This window comes from Megalopta genalis, chromosome 3 (assembly GCF_051020955.1).
Source record: "Megalopta genalis isolate 19385.01 chromosome 3, iyMegGena1_principal, whole genome shotgun sequence".
In the NCBI taxonomy this organism is placed as follows: domain Eukaryota; kingdom Metazoa; phylum Arthropoda; class Insecta; order Hymenoptera; family Halictidae; genus Megalopta; species Megalopta genalis.
Window position 1 is genome coordinate 34,188,708 of NC_135015.1, and position 19,116 is coordinate 34,207,823.

At 45.1% G+C, this 19,116-nt stretch overlaps 1 protein-coding gene across 2 annotated transcripts in view; it reads left to right on the forward strand.

Annotated features, from left to right (window-relative positions):
• Nucleotides 1-477: 477 nt before the first annotated feature.
• Nucleotides 478-19,116, forward strand: part of LOC117229741 (fibroblast growth factor receptor homolog 1) — a 96,946-nt gene continuing 78,307 nt past the window's right edge. Inside the window, exon 1 of one of the 2 annotated variants that reach the window (XM_033486484.2) lies at nt 478-1,722. The gene's annotated coding sequence lies outside the window, so the exon portion shown is untranslated. The remainder of the gene's footprint in view (nt 1,723-19,116) is intronic. The other variant, XM_033486463.2, reaches the window with a different exon arrangement.

Below are 19,116 nucleotides of genomic sequence, written 5' to 3' on the forward strand. Positions count from 1 at the left end.
GAGCGAGTGGCGCGAAAACACCGCGTCGCGTCGCGTCTCGTCGCGGGCACGCACGTGCGCGCGTGCACACCGCAGCTCCGAGGGAGCTCTGCGCGCTGCTGCACGCAGCGCGGACAGTGCGAAAGAAGAGCAGGGAAGTCGGAGAGGAAAGATAGAGCGCGAGGGACGGAGAAAAACCGAGTACAACATATAGGAGAGCAGAGAAAGAGAGAGGGTGGGGGTCAAGTTTCGCTGGTGTGCAACGAGTAGACGGCTAGGCAGTCGAGTTTCAGGGCGAAAGAGAGAGAGAGAGAGAGCGAGAGCGAGAGAGAGAGAGAATACGAGAGAGTGCGCGCGACAGAGAAAGAGAGACAGTGCGAGAGAGAGGAAGAGGGAGAGTGCGAGAGCGGGGAGAAGGGAGGAGGGGTACGGCAACGAGAGAGCAGCAACGGGGTTGGAGGGAGGCCGTGGACGAGCGGTTATTTCAAGCGACGACTCTTCTGGCACTTCGCCCCGAGCTTTCCTCGAGCGCATCCTCTCTCGCGCGTAGTTTGTGTCAGTGTCGCCGCGACGGCAGCAACAGCCGCACTGTGGACCGTGTACTCGTCCCGGCAGGGGTGTCTCTCGCGTGCCACCGAACGACCGGTCGTCTCGGGGGTTGATCGTCCGCGGCCAGTGTCAACCACTGATTCCATCGAATCCATCGATCGCTTTCCTCCACCTTCGACGAAGCGTCGCCGGGACGGTGAGCAGAGCAACCATTGCTCGACGGTGAGCCGCGGCCCCGAAGGGTTGCTCCTGCGCGTCAGCCCTGATCAGTGGTCGATCGACGATCTCCCGCGAATCCATCGCGAACATAAATTTCTCCGAAAAGTGCCGAACGATAATTGCAGCTCACGAACAGCAGTTCACGGACGGTGTATTAAACCAGAAGGATAATCGAGGGGTGGTTCACCCTGCTCAGTGACAAGCACCCGGTCACCCGAATTCGATCGCGACAGTGTCGTCGAAACGATAGCAACTGCGGACAGTGTACCGTATAATTCGAAAGGGATCGTGGCGAAGGATAATCGATCGGGGGTTGTTCGACCCCGTCGCGGCGCGAAGCGTCGAGCCGGCCGGCCCGAATTTTCTTGGGAAAGTGGAATTTTCTCGCCTTTGGTGGATCGATTAGAGAGTATCAGTGAGAGTGTCAGTGAGAAGGGGGTGGTTCCGGCGGGTGCGGTGACCAGTTTGTAAGGACACGCGAGATCGACAAGGAGGATTTTCGAGGAGTTTTTCGCGAGCCGGTGAACACGAGCGGAGGATTTCTTTTTTCTCCATCGGGGTTCCTCGGGATTGCGGTTCACGGACGATGGCCGCGGCGAGACAACAGCGCCGGAGGATTTATAACGGCCGGCGGCTCGCCTGAAATAACAGCAGGAATGCACGGCCGCTGAATCAGCTTCCTCCGAGTGCGAGTTTCCTGACAGCCGCCACGCGCGATCCTCCTGGATCCGCCGCCGCCGACGCAGCCGACAGTCGATCTCCTTTTTTCACGCGCCCAGCTCGCGATCCCCGCGGATCTATCCCGCTACCGCGCGCGCGCCCGCCCCGCTCCCCTTTCTTTCTTTCTTTTTTTCTCCTTCGACGAGCATTGAGAAAAGCCAGAGACGCCAGACGGCCGGGGGGAGAGAGCCGCGGCGCGGCTTGTCCGCCAGCAAGGAGGAGGAGAGCTTTTCTGGGAAAGGAGATCGCGGACCGGTGAGTTGTTGTTTGCGCGTTTTCTTACGTTCGGCTGACAGGTTCGCGGAACACCTTGCCGCGCGCGGACCTGCGAAACTGTCGGCGTTTGTTGACCGATGCGTCGGCGGGACGATCGTCTTCCGGTTTGCCGGGCATGTTACGACGCTGCCGGTAGGCCGACGACGCGGCTTTCCGGGAATGTTCCGGATTGTTGATCGTGCGCTGTGGGCTCGGCGAGCACTGATTGGATCGATGGTGATTAAACGGTTAACCATTTAACCGAAATAGCTTTTCTTATCTCGGGTATTTCTATATTTTGTATAAATCTCTGCCGCGTATATTTGTACGTGTGAAATGGAGTTTTTGTCACTCGTGCAGCTGTTACGATTTTAGCAGTTCTTTTCTTTTTCAAAACACGAACGAATTTAATTGACAATATTTTTCGAACACGATATGACGAGTGCAAAGGGTTGAGTGTCTTTACGATACTGAATGAGTGGAACTTTTTCACTTTCTGGGGATATTGTTTGGCGTAATCGAGACTTGACTATTATTTATTCGCATTTTATTTATTATTTACAAGAATATATTTATATAAGAATATATAATATATATATTATATATGAATATTATAATATATATATATATATATATATATATATATATATATATATATATATATATATATTATATAAGAATATATAAGAATATATATATTTACAAGAATAAAATTTGATAATATCAAAAATATTTTGGAACGTGATAGAACGATTTTTAATGATCGAGTAGACTACAAAGGGTTAATTAATCGATCAATATGGAGAAATGGTTGTTTGATAATTTGACAAGTCCGATTGGAATGTCAGCTTGGCTTTTTAGAATAGCAGATAAAAATTAAGGTAGCTAGGTGGTTTGTTATTTGTGTATCGGTAAATTGAGAATTGTTCGAACGAGTTCGAAATGGTTTGAAAGAGTTTGAAGGAATTCGTCGGGAGTCAATCAAGAGTCATTGAGTTCGAATAAGTCGCGCATAGTTCGAATGAGCCAAACTTCTAGTATTATAATCAGCGTGGCTTAATTTACGGATATAATTAAGTGGATTTGTGACTAGTTGTGGAAATTGTTCGAGGATGTTTCCCGATAAACCGATAAACGACTGAGGGATGTTGGAAGTTAATCGCAGTTGAAACGGAGAATGTTGTGTCGGCAGCGTTCTGCCCGGGGCGATCTGGATCAAGGACTGCAGGGTATTCTGGGATTTGGAATAGGTCTAAAGGGCCAGTAATTCTCAAAGGAATTCTGAGACTTGCTGTCGTATCCTAGTACAAGCGTAAAAGATAGGCGGAGGAATTGCAGCGCCGTTCGTTTGATGTCCCGAGAATATTTTCGAAGATCCTCCCGGGAATAGCTCGTTTTATTTATGCGAGCTCGAATGGAAAATATTTCGTGCCGCTTATTGTTTCGTTCGACGCTTTTTATCAAACCGCATCGTCGTAATTCGCTCGCTGCTCTCGCGTATCGATGATTCACCGTCTGCAAATTGATTTCGACTCGGCCAAACAAATTCCGGCCGGCAAAATATTGATTCGTATCTGCAGCGTCGCGAGAATCGAGCGACGACGAGGAAGAATGACGACGAGCATACTCGTCGAACACAGAGTAAACGACGCTGTTGCAATATTGGATGAAAAAGATGATTTTATTTTATGAAATTAACAATTAAGAATTTAAATTGCTGCTGTAGACTGCGATATTCAGCGAAGCAACGTGCGCGATTCTTTTCTAATCTCTTATTCATATTTTGTATTTATTTCTTGTATTCTCACCTAGTCTCAAAATACAGTAATGTCTCTCTAATTGACGTTCGTATTGACCACAAAAATGGACAATTTTGGAAGAGGAGATACGATTGTTCGAGCCTTGCGGTTCATTTTTATAGCCACGAATTGTCGACGACTATAAAAACGTGCTGCAAGGCTCGATTAATCGCATCTTCTCTTCCCAAATTGTCCATTTTTGTGCGCGATCTGAGCGTCAGTTAGGGAGACATTACTGTATGCATAATAACGCTATATTGTATAAATATCATAGAATACAAATACAGAAATTTCTCTCGGAAATGCCAAATTTCGGGTCGCTGTGATTTTCCCTGTGCTTGTCTTCGAATCGTGTCACGTGGCCACCGAATTGTCTCCGAATAATCGTATCTCCTCTTCCCAAATTGTCCATTTTCGTGGACAATCCGAGCGTCAGTTAGGGAGACATTACTGTACTGCGGTTTCTCAATCATGGCGAACTTTGACAGAAAAAATAAATAACCTTTCGCGGAAATAAATTGATAGCTTGAGCTATACCTGTTATTCTTTAACTTGAATATTTACTTTTCTCAAAATATTCGATCTCTGAAAGCACAGATTTCGTTAAAAAGCGCGATGTAAAGAAACCATACGTGTGCATACATTACTGCGGTTATGCATCTATTACCGCGAGTTACTTGCATATCATAAACTATCAATATTAAACGTACAAAAAAATTGTAAAATTCATTTTTAGAAGATCACACACTATAAAATGTTAGATTTCATTACTTACTTTGCCGCAGTATTTGAGACCTTCGCACTAATACCCGTACTTACCCAATTGCACTAAAATAATCGGCAACTTCTGCTAAAAAAAAATATAAAAACGTGCTGCAAGGCTCGAATAATCGTATCAATTAGGGAGACATTACTGTACACTAAACATCTTGAAATTTGAGAATATATTTGTGTTCTCGCTAAAATCACAATTTAAACAACCAATTCGTCGCTACTTCTCACGCGCGAGATAAATCCAGTACGCCACCGATTTCCCACGAATCGGCCGATTAAAATCGTATTAAGAGACCGTTAATTAACGGGAGATAAGTCCGTGGAATTCGAGGAACTCGACTCGAATGTTACGATACTTTGATCTGCGACGGCGTGCGTCGATCCGAACGAAAATAGATAGCGTGCGATTGAACGGCGTGCGCGGAATCGATCGACAGGCTCGAATCGAAAGGTCGATCGACGCGGCGAGGCCCTCCGGCCGCGACAAGAGAAAACACATTTCCGGTCCCGTGGTGCGCGCTTCCGGTCGCTGGACGGTCAATTTCTCGCTCGAAACGTCGGTGCAAATGAGGGACGAAAATTCGTGCGTCATTCGGCCGGCAGAAAATAGACTGACCGGCGTGTGATTTAATCGTGGATCTCTCGACGGTGTCCACCGATCGATTAAGACGCATGTTTTCATCACGGGCGCTGGGGTATCGGGCACATTAAATTGTGACGTGCCGCGCGACGCATCGGTAGCGACCGGTTAACGCTGTCAACGCTCAATACGAAAACAAATGGACACCCGGGCCCTGCGCCGCGCTCAATCGCTCGCACAAGCAATTTTTATGTTGCAGTTAAAAGTTTCATTGTTCCGCGAATGTTCGCGCTGTTACGCGAACGATCCTGTTCCGTCGTCCTTCGACGGAATGGATCTTCGTTCGTCGTCTAAAAATATCGGCAAATGCATCGCGTTCGTTGCATGCACGACAAATGCATCTGTTGCAATTTATGAGCGATATTTCGTAAACAAAGCCGCGGGTTGAATTTTCGCTAAGGAAAAAGTTGCTTCAAATGACCTCAGCTACCCCCCATTTCCGTATTACGGGACATTTTTGGGAATAATATAAATATATATAATATAATATAATATAATATAATATAATATAATATAATAAAATAATATAATATAATATAATATAATATAATAATATAATATAATATAATAATATAATATAATAATAATATAATATAATAATAATATAATATAATAAATTTATAATATAATAATATGATATAATAAATGTCTCGAAATGGGTCGAGGCTACAAAAAAGATTTATACACAAACTGTTCAGTGTAAAAAAACTGTCTTACATAGTATTAACAATTTTTCCAATCGTACAATAGTGGAGGATATTCCAAGGTCAATTTGTTTCTCTTTTTTCTTAAACCAGGCCATTTTCTTATTCTCGTCACGACCGTACTCGATTTACAGGCGAGACACCCTGTATATTATCGAGTACTTGAACGCCGCTTTGCCAAAGAAAACGGCACGTTTCCATTGCAAATGGACGCGGCAGATTTCGCGCGACGATCCGCGCGAATCCTTTCGAATAAATAATAAGAACAAGAAAATCGATCTTGCCAAACGTAAGGCAGCGCCGCGTTCAAAATAGAGCAGGAACGTCGCAGATCCCGATCGACGAAAACATTTCCCGAAATCATCTAAATAAACACGCGTCACGATCTATTTATAATAAATCGGCTATCGGCCGACCCAATTGTAATCGACGCGACGTTCGAATACACCGGGAGAGACGGGGATTTCGAAGATAATCGCTTCGCCGAAAAAAAAACAATCGACAATGCCTTCCGAGACTGTTTACGCCGAGCCGCATGACTTTCATTAATTAAACGCCGGTCCCCAGACACCGTATCGATTGTTTCGCGATTCGCCGGACTTTCCAGCACGAATCGACTGCCACGCGGGCGCCGAAAGAAAGGAGGCGTCTGCGAATTCTCTTTCGCGGAACATACGGCGCGAATGAACGAGAAAAAGATCTCGTGAACGGCCCCCGTAAAAATGGCACCGGGTCACGTTATTCGTCGCATTTCATCGGTCCAGTGTCGCGATAACGGCTGCCCCGGAATTGCTTGTGTTCGTAGACGTCTCGAAAAATTCGTAGATGACCCAAAAAATTCGTAGACGTTCCAAAAATTTCGTAGAGGTCCCAAGATGTTCGCAGACGTCCCAAAAATTTCGTAGAGGTCCCAAGATGTTCATAAACGTCCCAAAAAATTCGTAGACATCCCAAGATGTTCGTAGACGTCTCAAAAAATTTGTAGACGTCCCAAGATGTTCGTAGACGACCCAAAAAATTCGTAGATGTCTCAAAAAATTCGTAGACGTCCCAAGATGTTCGCAGACGTCCCAAAAATTTCGTAGAGGTCCCAAGATATTCGTAGAAGTCCCAAAAAGTTGGTAGACGTCCCAAGATGTTCGTAGACGTCCCAAAAAATTCGTAGACATACCAAAACGTTCGTAGCCGTCCCAAGACTTTCGTGAACGTTGTAAAAGTCCTAGCGTCAATTATACAGAATTTACTGTATTTCCAGACAAAACAATCGGCCTTGAAGTAAAGCTAGATTTTCGATTAATGATAAAAGACAATTTGTCGTAAAAATGGCACCGGGTCACGTTATTCGTCGCATTTCATCGGCCCAGTTTCGCGATAACGGCTCCCCCGGAATTGCTTTCTCTGTGCGCGCCGCGGAAGAGAAAAAACAGAAAAAGAAAGATAATCGAATTCGACGAGAGACGGTCGGCAGAGATTAGTGCAAACAAATTGTGACGTTCTGTTCAGTGGCGGGAGCACGAGACCGCTTCTCGGTTTCTCGGTCCAGAATCTGGATTAAAGGAGCTTAGCAAGTCGCGTCGACGAGACGCGAGGGAAGAGATTAAATAAAGCCGGAATAAATTATCCTTCGCTCCCGCCCCCTCTGTCCCGGCCTTTCCTCTTTCTCTCGTCTCTTTGCCCTCCGTTGCGCAGCGTCCTCTGCCCCCTCCGGCCCTCTTTCACCGCCGAATCGTTTCTGGCCGCTGCGGTCGTGGCTAAACGACGAGAATTGGGGTAATTTCGACACGGTTTCCGTGCAAACCGCCGCTTTAAATCGTTCCAGAGAAATTCCGTCCGATAGTAATCAAAATTACGGGATTAGTTGTCTGCGTTTCCTCCATCTAGCTCTGCTCACGAATACTTAGAAAGACAACTTTTAACAGATTATAACAATGTTGCGAATGTTTCGAGATTGTTTTGCTGTAACGGCGATGTTTAATAATGCCTTTAGATTAATTCGACTATATACGTTTTATAGCTACGTTTATTATATCCTGACTAATTTTCGTCTTCTTCGTGAGTAGATGTCACAGAAAATTCGTGGATGTCTCAAGATGTTCGTAGACGTCCCAAAACTTTCGTAAATGTCCTTAAAAAATTCATTGATGTGCCAAGAATATCGTAGATGTGTCCCAAAGAATTCGTAGATGTTCCAAAAAATTCGTGGACGTCTCAAGATGTTCGTAGACGTCCCAAAAAATTCGTAGACGTCCTAAGAAGTGCCTAAATATCCCAAAAAATTTGTAGACGTGCCAAGAATATCAAAGACATCCCAATAAATTTTGTAAACGTTCCATGAAGTTCGTGGTCGTCTCAAAAAATTCGTGGACGTCCTCAGACGTTCTCAGATATCCCAAAAAATTTGTGCACGTGCCAAGAATATCAAAGACATCCCAATAAATTTTGTAATCGTTCTATGAAGTTCGCGGACGTCGCAAAAAATTCGTGGACATCTCAAAACGTTCGTAGACGTCTCAAAAAATTCGTAAACGTTCCAAGAAATTCGTGGACGTCCCAAAAAATTCATGGACGTCCTCAGACGTTCTCAGATGTCCCAAAAAATTTGTATACGTGCCAAGAATTTTGTGGACGTCCCAAAAATTTTGCCGACGTGCCAAGAATATCAAAGACATTCCAACAAATTTTGTAATCGTTCTATGAAGTTCGTGGACGTCGAAAAAAATTCGCGGGCATCTCAAAACGTTCGTAGACGTCCCAAAAAACTCGCGGACCCCTCAAGTATTTCGTGGACGTCCCAAGAACTGCTCGATTGTTCCGCAGCAGCGGCGGCATCGGCGTCGCGCCGCTTCCGGTGTTTACGCGAGCAAAACGCGGATCGGATGCGGCCGGTTCCGCGCAAATGATAATATACACGCGAGACGAATTACGCGTGCCTTCTTTTTTTCTCCTCGACGTGTACGTGTGCACCTAGCTCCACGGTGATCGCGTGGACGGCCGCGGATTTTGCTTGCTTCCGGTGACACGGCTGGAACCGAGAGAGAGAGAGAGAGAGAGAGAGAGAGAGGGAGAGCAGCGTTTCTGCACGTTCTTCCACTGTTCGATTAAAAACCGCGCGCACAACCACCGTATCAGCCGGGGGAACCCCGCTAAAACATAAATCACTGGTATAATGAAGTGGCCGTTTTTTGCGCACCCTTTTTCCGCCCGGCGGGATTACGCGGCCTGTAATTTCTGCCGCGTTACCAACGGCGAAAAACCATTTTCCCTAACGACGTTCTGCCGTTGCGAATTAATCCGACCCACGGGCACACCGGAAGCTGCAGCCTCGGGTCGTCACGAAGATGAATCGGCAACAAACGATTAAGATATTAAAAGTGACTCCGCAGACGCTCGGGGGGGTTCGCTTTGTTTGCCGGGGCAATTAAGGAGGGCTTGGACCGAGGTGTTCGGCTGATAAATATGCGCTGAAGCGACGCTAAGTGGAATATTATGCTCGTCGCGAGTATTGCTGTTGAAATGCTTCACGGGATACAATCTGCTAACTTCTGCCGACATTTTTGCTACATCAATGCGTGCGAAATGGGATCCCGTGGCCCGAAAACCTTTAATCCTAAGCGTAGAAAAATTGCGGGTTAATTTGCGACCAGAGATTTAATATTCGAATTAATCGTTAAGTGGACATTCTGTTTATAGAAAGGAACTCCAGAACTGAGCAGAATGGAATCATTAACGATAGAATTATTATTATTATTGAGTGGACCCTAAACTTATTGTTATTAAACTTATTACGGCGTTTATGCATTTACGGGAAAATTGAGAACATAATATTGTGAAGATATAAGAAGGATTTAATATCATTTTTCCAGCAGCTTGTCAAAATAATAAAAACAAAAATCATTTCCATTTATCTAGTTTTTCTGTTTCCTGCAATAATCGTCTTGGAAAATTTGTATTTCGCAGAATGTATTAGGTCTACCGGAAAGTTCTGTCCGATAGTGTCACTTCAAGTTTCAGTCCATATGCACATGTTGATTTGAGACATATATGACCATCTCTCTTTATCATTGCATTTGCACACATGTACTCTCCTAAATAAACTGAAACAAAGATGTCTCGTGTCATTATTAAGTGAGACGCGATCGTGAAAACATGGCTACCGATAGTAATGCCAGACCACATGCTGTTTTGGCGACTCGTCAGAAAATCGCAGAGCTAGGCTGGGAAATTCTGTCGCATCCACCATACTCCCCAGACCTAGCACCCTCCGATTATCACTTGTTTCTCTCTTTGCAAAACCTTTTACAGGAAAGAGAAATTCAAAACTGAAGCTGATGTCAACCAAGCACTAGTTGAGTTCCTCGCCTCTAAAAATAAATCATTTTTTAAAAATGGCATTTACAAGTTGCCGTCACGCTGGTAAGAAGTCATAAGTAACGATGGAAAGTATATTCTACAATAAATATTATCAAACGTATGAAAATTGTGTTATATTTCAATTCAAAAACGGACAGAACTTTCCGGTAGACCTAATATGATTCCTCGCTACCGTCCATAGGCGTCGGCCGGTTCCCAGGGCACCGAAAAATCCCGAAAAAATGAGTTAATCGAAAGCAAGCGGTCCCGGCGCGTTCCAATGAAGGGTCCAAGGGACGACGCCGAGCGCCTCGGCGCGTACGATCACTGCCGATACACAGAGGGACGCATTGTCCCTCGAGATTTCCCTCGAGCTTCTTGATCCTCCTCTCGAGCGCGAAGACGGATCTCCGCGCGCGCCGTTCCCGAGGCGTTGCTTCACGAACGGGAGCCTAGAGCCGTGGTCGAAGAGGGACGAAATCTCGTACAGAGACCGCGGGGCGGTCGAGGCGGACGGTGCGGGGGGAGGGCAGGGGAGGTCGACGGCTAAGTAAGCTCGTAAGAAACGAGCTACGATTTATTTGACAGATCGCGGCGAGCCGCAAGCGCTAGAGTGGTTTATTTTATAAGGCCAGATTGCCGGCCTCACTTCGTCGGAATAGAATAATGGACGTTTCTATCCCTCCTTTGACCGGACCGTCGCCCTCTTCCCCCGGCCCTCCGCCCTCCCCCCGCCCCTCCGGCCTTTCTGGCCTTCGTCTCGAAAGTCAAGTGCGGTTAAGGACCACTTTTCGTCGGGCACGATGCACCACCGGAGGACGGCGCAGGTTCCCTCGTCGTCGTTTCCTCGACAAGGTGCCGTTCCCCGTGGGAAGGAAATGGCCGCTGCGACCGCGTGCTGGGACCCTAAATATTGACCGGCCACGGTACTCTAAGAGGAAAGGGTTCCGATGATTTTTAGCGATAAAGATACCGTTGTCGATCGAATGGCCGTCTTTTATTTTATCGCTGACTGGAACGGCACTTCCGAGCACATATGTGTATTGGGATAAAAGGGAACTTCGTGCAGAAGGAACGCTATCTTCATCGATTCCAACACACGAAATGTCTTTCTGGCTTCAATCGTTTCAGGGATGTCCAAATAATGCACGTGGTTTTAATGTGCTCGTCATTTTCAGCTTCGTCTAGACATTTTTATTACAAACGCATAATATCCGCGGGCTAGTAATAAGATTTTTAAGATTGGTCCACAAATTTGTTGGGAACATTTTTGAGACGTTAGACCGACTGATTTGTTGAATAATGCGTGCACAAAAATTTCTTTACCTTTTAATTGGCTGGAATGATGAAGGAATTTCTTCGACATTTTTATCTGAGCTTGAAACTTAAAAAATTCGTTTACTGTTAAATTACTACTAAATGTTACTACATTACTGGCAAATTACTGCTACTCGTTCTCTAATAAACTAATTAGTCTAACATCTGAAACAAATTTGAGTCGTGTGGTGCAATTTTGAAAAAGTTATTACATATATATTACATATTGTCGAAAAGTAATTTCAGTTTCTCTGCGAGCTATCTATTTGGAAAACCGAAATTACTTTTGCAACAACTCAATATATGCAATTTACCATTTATATGTTCGCCACCGTGCCTGGAATTTTTGGGACTGAATAGGCTCAGCGTTCGCGATCGAATAGATAATTGATTGTGCACTCATGTTCGAGCAGGTGCTGGCACGGATTGCCCCTCGGGGCATTGCCCCGGCACCTACGAGATCGCGAGGGCAACGTAACCACGCCCACTCGGAGTATTACGTAAGAAGAGAGCAAGGTTGATAGCCTCCCATCGTCTTCAGCGGTTGGATTCGTAAAAATTCGAAATATCTTCTTCGTCTTTGCTGTTATTGACTTTGGAGTGTTGCCCTAACAGTTCGTCTGTACTATCCCCGAGACTTCTTTGCTGCTTTGGATACTTTTCGGTCATCAATTTCTAGCATCGAAAGGAAATATCGTTATGTTTGTCACGAGACTGACGTGAAAATATTGGAAGAATTTGGGAACATTTCTGTGGTATATGCGACTTATTGAAATGATTTAAAGAGAGGAAAGATATTTTCGTCTAATTTCCTCTATTTTAGTCACGATAATTCTTATTTTTCATAAAAATCCACGGTCTAGTTATCACGATTGTAAAGTTGAGCGAAAAATAGTGGAAATTGCAGTAAAGTCTCTCTAATTGACGATCAGATTGTGCACAAAAATGGACAATTTGGAAAAAAGGGGTTTTGGGGGGACAATTTGGGCTCGTTTTTATAATTTTTGACAATCGGTAACTATATATAGAGAATTATAACGTCGATTATAGGGAATTTACTGTATTTCCAGATAAAACAAGCGTCCTTGAAATGAAGACGGATTTTTGATTAATGATAATGTCACAAAAAATTCGTGGACTTCCCAAGAAGTTCGTAGATATCCGAAAAAATTCGTAGACCTCCCATAAAGTTCGTAGATGTCCCAAAAAATTCGTAGATGTCCTAAGACTGTCGTAAATGTCCTTAAAAAATTCGTTGGTGTGCCAAGAATATCGCAGATATCCCAAAAAATTTGTGGATGTCCCAAGATGTTCATAGACGTCCCAAAAAATTCCTAGACGTCCCAAGATGCTCGTAGACGTCCCAAAAAATTCCTAGACGTTCCAAAATGTTCGTCAACATCCCAAAAAATTCGTAGGCGTCCCAAGTCTTTCGTAAATGTCCTAAAAGTCCTAGCACCAATTACAGAGAATTTACTGCATTTCCAGGCAAAACAGTCGGCCTCGAAATAAAGCTAGATTTTCGATTAACGATAAAAGACAATTTGCCGAAAAATATTGCGGTCCCGGATACGCGTCTGTTCGACTATCGCCAGTGACCACTACCAAGACAGTAGACCCATTAACAGCGTGGCTCGGTAAAAACGAGGGGTCAACACCTCGATCATCCACTCCATTCGTCAAGGTAGCAGCTCGTTAGGTATCAATTAAGCCGGCTTTTTAGCCGGCCGAGGGCTTTTTAATGAACCGCGTCCTCGCGAGATTTGTGGTGTCGAAAATAAACGCGGGACCCGTGAAATTTATTAATAACCGACGGACACGCGCGCTTATTTATGTGTTTACGAAGGCAGCACGCGCGCGCGCGGACGCGGTGTTCCGGGAAGAAGATATTCGACGACGGAAGAAAGGAGCCGCGATTTCATTGACTTTGAAGTCACGCGTTATTCGCATTTTTCACATCCTCGAATTCTCTTCGTCGCCGACGCTGCCGCCGCCGCCTTTGCGCTTCGTGTTGAACGGCGAACGACAATCGTATATCAAGCGTGCTATAGTTAACACCGCTCGCCGATGACGCTTATTTTAACAACAGCGTTCACGGTTATAACAATTTATCAGGCGCGATCTCGCCTCCCATGACACCGGAACGAAAATATTGCCGGCGAAAGATTAGGAATTCGAAGATTAAAATTAGAACATGAAGTTACGATTCAGATCGCCGATTTTATTGCGTTCGAAATTAAATATCTGCGATTTCGAAGTAGCAGACAGATTGAAAGAACGTAAAAATATCAATGCTTTACTCTTGAATCCATTGAAATAATCACGCGAAAGGGGACACTTTCTATTCTGTTTCTATTTCTCGCAATTAACGAAGGCAAGTTTTCGCACGATATACGCGATTTTATACCAGAAACGAGAAACACAAAATGGAAATGAAATAAAATCAAAGTAAAAAGATAGTAAAATAGAGACCACAATGTCGCGGCGAAGCGAAAGCGGCGAAATTCCGATATCCGTATGGAAATTCGACGGAATTTGCGGAGCGTGGAGGAATCGGCTGACGCGCGTCCGAACGCGATGTAAACGTCGAAGAGGCGCAAATATTTTCGCAGGTGCAGTCCGAACGACGATTCGCGGGATCCACGAAGACAGCGGCGGCGATATGCTTGTCCAAACATGCGCGTTACAGCAGACATCGATCCGACCGTGATAAGTTCATTACGCCGTTACCGTTGATTATAACGCGGCGGCGGTTTGGACCGGTTTCCATTTCCTTCCGGAAGCCGGTCGCGCTAGCCGGCGCAACTAGCAGCGAGTTAATAAGACAAACGATTAAATTGCCCGGTCTCGCGAGCAGCTGACGCTTTTTCCCGGCCGACGCGGAATCAATTAGCTCTACCAGCGGTTTCGCTTTTTCATTCCTCGTCGCTCGTCGTGGGAATAATCAGCCGGTGCATAGGAGCGAGCGATCGTTCGATCGATCTGACCCGCGATTCGCCCTCTGAAATTATGACGATGATCGGAGAGAGTTGGCTACAAAGTCATCGTAATGCTGCCCGCGGCGAGATCGGTATCGTTAAATTCGCCGATAACTCGATGGATAATGGCCGGGGCCGATCGACGTCTTTCTTATCGTTCCCCGATTGCTTGGTCATGTTCCTCCTTCTCCTCGACGACGACGACGACGACGACGACGACGACAAAAAACACGAATAAGCAGGCAGGAGAATGACAGAACCGTCGGAGCGGCTGAATGTTAGAGATGATTTGAGAAAATTCGCAGTGATTAAGCAGAACTCTCTCTCACTCTCTCTCTCTCTCTCTCCTCCAACACGATGATACACTTTGGACTAAGCGCTTCCCGACCATCTAGATTGCCTCGTGCCATAGTAATCGCTTCGAGCTCGCCAGATGATCCGATTCGATTTTTCGTATCTCTTTCCGGTTCTGCTCACCACGGATTTGCCGCTTCGAGTGACGCGGCTGTCAGGTATTACCGGCCGGTAGAAACATTATTCTTGGTTTTATTCGAGGAAGATGCGGCTTTAGACATCTAGGTCTGCGAGTGATTAATAGATCGCGGATTTTATGCATTTATGGCAAAAATGAATAACTGATATATGGAATTGTGAAAACGCGAAAACGATGTCAATAATATCGTCACACTGTTTCCAATTTATCGGAATTATTGAAATTTATTTATATTTAATTTCTTGCGATTATATTTAATTTCTTGCGATTATATTTAATTTCTCGCAATTATATTTAATTTCTTGTCGTGGACAAACTTTATTTTGCACAGAGATCCGCAGTTTAGTCATTTGATACAGAGATGGAATTTTTTTTTATGTAAAGGTTAGTAGAAAATCGAGCGAGAAAGAACATAGAATATTAAATTTTAATGTTAATGTTAAATTCAAAATGGGTGGTTCTTTTCTTTTCAATTGCTTGTTAACACGCCTTAAAAAATATTGAAAATTCAAGAACAATTCTTAGCACCGTCTGGAACGTCAGCATGATCGGATGCAAGAAGCAGGCCTCTTGCAGCATCCACTTTTAATTGATTACGTTCGTTCACCCTCTAGATCGCAGCCACACCGGCTCCGTTCCGCTCGCATCTCGTGCCGCGATAAATTATCCTAGACCTCTCTCTCTCTTTCTCTTTCTCTCTCTCTCTCTCAGATTCTGTCTTTCTCTCTTTCTCGGCGTCTGTCTCTCTCCCCCTTTCTTCCTCAGCCACTGTCTCCCTTTCTCTCTCTCTCTCTCTCTCTCTCTCTCTCTCCCTCTCTTGACCTCTGTTTATCTCTCTCTTTCTCTCTCAGCCTCTGTTTATCTCTCTCTTTCTCTCTCAGCCTCTGTCTCTTTCTTTCCCTCTCTTTCTCTTTCTTTGTTTCTTTCTTTATCTCTTTCTCTCTCTCTCTCTCTCTCTCTCTCTCTCCCCCTCTCTCTGTCTCATCCGTGCTGACAATTACCGTGAGTTTAAGCGGCATTAGCGTCGCGGCGATTTGCATTCGTGCGAGTCGGTTTTCCGCCGGTGATCACAAAAAACATCGCAACGGATGATTTAGGAACCGTCGGCTACCGAGCGCTCTATAATTAATACGACTCTAATTAAACCCCTCTTCTCTAGCAGCCACTCCGGCTATTCTGCGACGCGTTCGAACAACACGCGCGTTCATCGGCCCAGTAAACCTCCTGGTCAATATTTCAAGCTCTGCGCTAATATTATGCAGTCCGTGACGGGGATTTCGCTCAGGATGATGTACTGTACCGAGCCCGCGATTCTAAGGAGGGTTTCAGTCATCGTTCGGCTAGCTTTGAATTTCTTCCCGAAATACGGCCCTTAGAATTTCGCAATTTTTTCTCGATCGATTCTCTAAAGATAAATATTAACGTCAGGACGACTTCAGGATTGTATGCAGTGGCCGAAAATGTATCGGCACACTAACTTTTTCAAAACTAGACCGAATCACTCGAATTCGTTTTTAGATGACAGACAATGATTCAAGACAACGACTGAAATATCTTTCCTTAATTTTGCTAGTCCCTGGAACGACGAAAGGGAGATCAAAACAAAGATCTCTCGTTCTTCAACCTTTTTTTTATCGAAGCCTATAACGAGAATCTAACAAGTTCATTGCTCGGACATTTTCATACGTTGACGCAAGTAGATTTGGTCAACCATGAACAGACACGCGAGCCGAACGCAACTTGCGCTACCGGTTGCAGAGTGTGTACGGTCACGTTGCACATTTTTGTTGCACGGCAGACAGAAAAATCGATAAATATTTCGCGAAAGAGAGATCGATACGTTTGGTAAACTATAACGTGAAAAAATGTATGTAAAATTTGGTTGCACAGCAAACAGAAAAATCGATAAATATTTCGCGAAAGAGAGATCGATACGTTTGGTAAACTATAACGTGAAAAAACGTATGTAAAATTTCGTTGCACAGCAAACAGAAAAATCGATAAATATTTCACGAAAGAGTGGACGATACGTTCGTTAAATTGTAACAATCGAAAATGTCCGTAAAATCTCAGCAATTAAAAACTTGCATTCAGTGAAACTGATAAGCGCGACCGACTTTTCCGAAAGCCATTCGGTATCTGGACAGAACGCCACGAATGCGTAAAGATGCGCAGCCTAATTGCCGCCGCGCGACTTTATCGCGCCAGGACTGTCCACAGTTAATTCAGAAAATGAGAAACGCGAAATAAAACAGTCCCGCGTCGAGGAAACAAAGGGCAGCGCTCCAGATCTGATCGGAGCGTAATTATACGGTGGCCGAAGGGAGGTTGATTTCGATTGCGCTAAGTTTAAAATAATCAGCTGTATATTTCCCTTGAAAACGCAATCCTTGAAAAATCCTGGGCTCAGGATAATAATAGATATATCCGAGCACCTGTCCTCGCGCGTTGGCCTTTCTGTCGACAAAAATCTGCGAGCTAACGAAACCCGCATCGACGAAGTCCCTCGCGTAGAAGAAAAACCGCGCGAAATTATTTATCGTGCCAATAAATATAACCGCGCGCGTGCACCTGCAGAAACGTGTTCCGCGAGCGCGAAACAAAGTGAATTCCGCGCGGATCAAAGCTGGCCCCGACGCGTCTTTAAACGCTTGTGCACACACGATTAAACGCTTGTGTCCGGGCGCGATTAATTAACGATCCCCGAGTTAAGCTCTCTTGTCCCCGATTTATCACTTTTGCGCCCGGTTGTTCGATCGATTTTCAACGCGGTTGCAATTCCGATCGCGGCCCGCGGCCATCAATTTGCGACATGCGCGCGTAGGAACGGTTCGGGCACAAACGGCCCGAGACACGCTGATCGAGGTTCGAAGTGTTTCCCAGCGAACTTATTGCGACTAAACAGACGTCGTTAATTTATCGAGGCGTCGGCCCAAGGAGCCTGCAACGGCTGCTGCATCGGGCCGCGACGACGCGTCGTCGTTGCAGCTTGCATTCGCGAGCGCGCGCGCGCCCGTTGCAATCACGTATGCGCCGCGCGGGACGCGCAAGCCTGGACACATAACCGAAGACAGATGACTTCTGATTCAACCACTATGTTCGCGGAACGTTTTAATTCCCTGACAAACGACCCTCGCCATTCCCCGGGCCCCGCGGGCCCGCCGATTAATAAACTCGTCGCGTGAAAACGTCCAGTTGAACCACGGCCGTTCCTTTTTTGCCGGTCACCGTCTGTCAGCGACGCCGGCACGCTTCTTTCCGACTGTCCTGCTCGTCTCGCCACCAGTCTCTGTGTCTCGGATATTCATGAATCTTTGGCAAACCCGAATGCTAAAAATCGATGCGAAAAAATTATGAAACAGGAGCGAAAGTATTGGCTGCGAGACATTGGAAATTCTGCGAATGTATCGTTGTAATTGAATGCAGTAATGTCTGCCTTACTGACGTTTAGATTGAAACAAAGCCACGGATTGAATTTTCGCTAAGGAGAAAGTTATACTTCAAATGACCTCAGCTACCCCCCATTTTCGTATTACGAGACATTTTTGGGACACCTTGTATAATAAATATCTCTCGGAATGGGTCGAGGCTACGAGAAAAATATTTATACACGAACTGTTCAGTATAAAAATCTGTCTTACATAGTACAGTAATGTCTCCCAAACTGACGCTCAGATTGTCCACAAAAATGGACAATTTGGGAAGAGGAGATACGATTATTCGGAGGCAATTCGGAGGCCACGTGACACGATTCGAAGATATTTCGAAGGCCACGTGACACGATTCAAAGACAAGCACAGGGAAATTCACAGCGACCCGAAATTTGGCATTTCCGAGAGAAATTTCTGTATTTGTATTCTATGATATTTATACAATACAGCGTTATTATGCATACAGTAATGTCTCCCTAACCGACTTGGGAAGAGGAGATACGATTATTCGAGACTTGCGTTTTGTTTTCATAGTTACGAATTAGTCAAAAATTTTGAAAACGAGCCGCAAGGCTCGGGTAATCGAATCTCCTCTTCACAAAATTGTCCATCTTTGTGAACGATCTGAGCGTCAGTAAGGGAGACATTACTGTACTGCGAAAGGAAACGGCATTTTAAAAAACAACACCTGTGGGGGACTGACCACGTGACACCGTTCAAAGCGCGCGTAAAAAATTTATTACCTTCTGGAAATCGACGCTAAAGCTACCGCGGTCGAATTGACACCTTATTTTGCAATTCTGCAAAGTTCGGAGACTCTTCCATGGAAACTGCTTGAATAAATAATAAAATACTTGCTGCAATGATGTAATTTGTTCGATCATTTTCTATAATAGAGTGTCCGCACT